Below are 4,601 nucleotides of genomic sequence, written 5' to 3' on the forward strand. Positions count from 1 at the left end.
TATAAGTATTTGCACTAGATCAAGAAGAGAGTTGTGAGATACTAGCTATAGAGGTGACAGTAGATGTAGGAGTGGAAATGTGATTTATGGGACCTGGATGGCTTCAGTCGGTTAAGCATACTGACTCTTGATTTACAGTCAGGTCTTAGATATCATGGTTGTGGATCGAGCCCAAGTTGGCTCTGCTCTTGGGGTGGGGAGCCTGCTTAAGAGTCTCATCTCTCTTTCTCCTCTGCCCCCCCAAAAGTGTGTTTACGACAAGGCAGGAGAGGAGGTTAATGGCTAAAATGGTGAATCTGGCCAGATGGTTTAGATCTAACCCTATGTATATTGTTATTCTTAATGAGCCCTTCCAACTCAAGATTAGACATACTTGCTGTTTAAGGACTTTGGCAAAGAAAAGCCAGAATTTTTTTGTAGAATAAGGGGTAGCTCACTGAATGAAACAAAAAACCTGTGTACTAATGGAAGGTGACAATGTACTTTATTTGAGAAAATTTAGACTCTGCTAATAACCTTAACGACAAAGGAACACGTGTGTGTGTGTGTGTATCTATTTTTAAAATTTATTTCAGGGCTACTAAAGTCTTTAAACATTCATTAAATACAATAAAAATCAGTACATGAAAGTGTGTCTGAACTAGAACTTTCATGTCCATAAAAAAAAAGGTTTCAAACAATAAATTTTTTTTGGAAAAAAATTGAAAATTTTTCTATTAAGTCATCTATACATTAATCTCTTTCCATCATTCGGGATATGGGAGCCAATATTGGACCTCTATCACAGAGTTTACTCCTATTGGGATTTCCCTTGCTCTGAGGACTTCAGACTGCTTCTCTTTGGTATCTTCTCCCTGTTCTACGCCTCGTTAACCCTGCTGGGGAATGGGCTCATCCTGGGACTCATCTGGCTGGACTCCAGACTGCACACCCCCATGTACTTCTTCCTCTCCCACCTGGCCATCGTTGACATAGCCTATGCCTGCAACACGTGCCACAGATTCTGGTAAACCTCCTGAAGCCAGAACAACCCATCTCCTTTGCTGGCTGCATGGACACAGACCTTTCTCTTTTTGATTTATGCTGTCACAGAATGTCTTCTCCTGGTAGTGATGGTCCTATGATCGGTATGTGGCAATCTGCCACCCTCTCCGTTATTCCTGTCATCATGAGTCTGGACGAGTCTGAATCATGTGGTGGTGACTTCCTGGAACCTTTGGAGTCTTCTGTCTTTGATTCATACTCACATGTTACTTTACCCTTACCCTTCAGTAGATCCCAGAAAATCAATCAACTTTTTTCTCTGTGAAATCATGGATCTTTCAACTTGTCTGTTGCAGATACACACATCAATGAGATTGTGGTATTGGCTGAGCAATTTCCGTCTAGTGGGACCCTTTCCTCGATTGTAAGTCTCATATTGTGCATCACTCTGTGCCATTCCTCAGGATCCAGTCTGGGGAAGGTCAAAGAAAAGCCTTCTCTACCTGCTCATCCCAATCTCTGTGTGGTTGGACTTTTTATGGCCTCGGCCATTTATAAAGTATGTTGGGTCCCAGACATGGGAACCCCAAGGAGCCAGAAGAAATATCTCCTCCCCTGCGGTTTCATCAGCTTTTCATTACCATGCTCAAACCCCTGAATCTATAGTCTTAGGAAATCAGAAGTGAAGAATGCCTTTAAAGAGAGTGCTGGGGGCACAACCTGGGTGGCTCAGTTCAGTTAAGCATCTGAATCTTGGTTTCAGCTCAGGTCATGAACTCACGTCATGAGTTCTGCCCCATGTTGTGCTGGACAGCACAGAGCCTGCTTGGGATTTCTCTACCCTCTGTCTCCTGCCCTTCCTGGCTTGCTCCTCTCCATCTATCGTATATATGTATGTGTGTGTGTGTGTGTGTATATGTATATATTTATTTATTTAAAAAATAATATATGCATATGTATATTTACAGATATTACATAGAATTATATATGCCACTATGTATATGTACCAATATATATACTCATGTATATATATAATACATATTAACATATGTATATATATATATACATATTTAAAAAAAATGAGTCCCAGGAATGAAGAGAGCCTATGAAAATATTATGGAGTCAGTTGATAGTGACCTAGGAAGATATTATCTCAAGCGTTTCCAAAACTGTAGCATGAGATTTATCTGAGACCCTTATTAAAAAATACAGTCAGTCTTCTGAGGCACACTTAGATCACTGATTCAGAGGATGAGGGATATGTCTTAGAGATCTATATCTTGATATATTGTCGAGGACACCTGGGTGGCTCAGTTGTTAAGCATCTGACTCTTGATTTTCAGCCTCAGGTCATGATCTCACGGTTCGTGAATTGAGCCCATGTCAGGCTCTGCACTGACAATGTAGAGCCTGCTTGGGATTCTCTCTCTCCCTCTCTCTCTGCCCCTCCCCTGCTTTCTCTCACTCTCTCTCTCTCTCAAAAATAAATAAACTTAAAATACATCATCATAGCTAATTGTAATTGCAACGCTGTTCATGCAGCCAGATTTGGAAGCAGCAGGTTCTAGAAACAATACTCTTTATCACATCTTTCTCAAGCTATGGTCTAGCCTCATGCCTCTCAAAGTCTTTTTTCAAAACACCAGCTCATCAAGAGAGCTTTTACATAAAACTCTATGGTCAAGTAAGTTTGAAATTATTGCGTATTAGATGCATTTCTTTAGAGCTCACAAATTCACTATTATCCATTGTGGAAAACTGTAAGAATATCTGCAGTAAGAAGATTTTTATTCCAGTTTTTAGCCAAATATTTTCCAATCTTATTGTGATCACATAAACAATTTTTTGTAAACATCTTATTAGCGGTTTCCAGGACAGGAAATAATATTGATCTGGATGACTCATTGTCGAATATTTACTATAACACACCTTCTTGAGCAAAAAGATTTTTTTCCTTGAAAGGTGAGCCATCTAATAGAGGACCTAAGTGCAATTCCTAGATGAGCTGTTGAGAATGTGTGCTTTCCTTTGGGTAAAGAAAGTGAGGATAAAATGTTTCTCCTTTTCAGTGATCGGAATCATCTGGGACGGTAATGAATCCAACACTCTGCATCATCTTGGGTCAGCAGTTACAGATACATTCATGGAATGACTCATTCAATTTCACAATCTTCTATAATCTGAGATAAAAAAATACTATGCATTCACGGCTTACCCAGAATTACTAAGGTCTATTTTTTCTATCCTTGATTTTAAGATAAAACCAGGGTGCCTGTGTGGCTCAGTGAGTTGAGCGTCTGACTCTTGATTTCGGCTCAGGTCCTGATCTCGTGGTTTGTGGGTTTGAGCCCCATGTCAGGCTCTGCACTGACAGTGTGGAGCCTGCTTGAGAGTCTCTCCCTCTCTTGCCCCTCCCCTACTTGTGCGTGCTCTCTCTCTCTCTCTCTCCAAAATAAAATAAACTTAAAAAAATAAAACAAATTTAAAAGATAAATACCAAAGTTTCATACGATATCTAGGTGGATTTGCAACAAAAGCCACTACTTACACAATGTAGAAGCATTTAACATAGATTTCTCCTTTGGTTGTTTTAGAAAATTGAGATATGGGAGATGTTCTGTAAGAGAATGTTTATAGGAAAGGATACACTCATGAAGGATGGATAAAAGGTTATGAATCACAAAGATAGAATGTCCAAAGAGGCTAGTTGATCCTTTGATGATTAAAAAGTAAACAAATAGGAAAGTGCAATGATTTTATTATTACTGGCTATTCTTGAATAAATTTCAACATGATAGCCTTACAAACAGGAATTTCCTCATTCTCTAATGGAATGCCATGTGATTACTGTAATATCAATATAAAAAGGGGTTAAGTGAGGTTTACAGCAGTTGCAAAGATTTCCTCCTCATGAATGTAAAAAAACAAAACAAAACAAAACAAAAACAAAACGCATAAATTCTATGGTGGCTAAATACATAGGCAAAATTTTGCATGCTTTTATTACTTTTACATTTTACACATTTTATGTTCTTTTTCTAACTGATAGAAGGAAAATAACAGTTTTTTAAGGTGTATTCAGTAAATTAATACTTTTACAAATTGTAATTTTTAAATTGTATTTTGGCTGATATAGGTTAAGGCTCAGGTGCTTGAAATAGCCATTGAACTTGAGATAAGTAAAGTCTTTTAAGACAAGTATAGGAACGTTTTGATTGTAAATTACACCTGAAGTAAATTGAAGAAATAAATTCTATCAAGCTTTAGTGGAGTTAAACTCTACTGGAACAGTTAGGAATATGGGGATTTAAAGAAACTACTCTAGTACTTCAAGTGTTTTATTTATGATTGAACAACTATCACTTCAAATGTTCTTGCTTATGGGGTTAATGTTTAGTCCTTAATAATAAGATACTTATTCTTCATTGTGTTAACCTTTTTCTATGGAAATCCTGATGATCCAGGCTATAGGAACCACATTTTTAGCCTCAGGGTTTATCTTGTGTGAGGCTTCTTCAATTGGGAGTTTATGGGAACTACGGAACAACCATGGAACAGTCATCAGTGGCTCAATGTGATCCCAAGAAAAAAGGAAAAAAAAGAAAACTCAATTCAAC

General features: G+C 37.9%; 1 pseudogene; it reads left to right on the top strand.

Moving 5' to 3' along the window:
• Nucleotides 1-757: 757 nt before the first annotated feature.
• On the top strand, nt 758-1,642 carry LOC128311383 (olfactory receptor 13-like; annotated as a pseudogene).
• Nucleotides 1,643-4,601: the final 2,959 nt, after the last annotated feature.

This window comes from Acinonyx jubatus, chromosome A3 (genome assembly GCF_027475565.1).
Source record: "Acinonyx jubatus isolate Ajub_Pintada_27869175 chromosome A3, VMU_Ajub_asm_v1.0, whole genome shotgun sequence".
In the NCBI taxonomy this organism is placed as follows: domain Eukaryota; kingdom Metazoa; phylum Chordata; class Mammalia; order Carnivora; family Felidae; genus Acinonyx; species Acinonyx jubatus.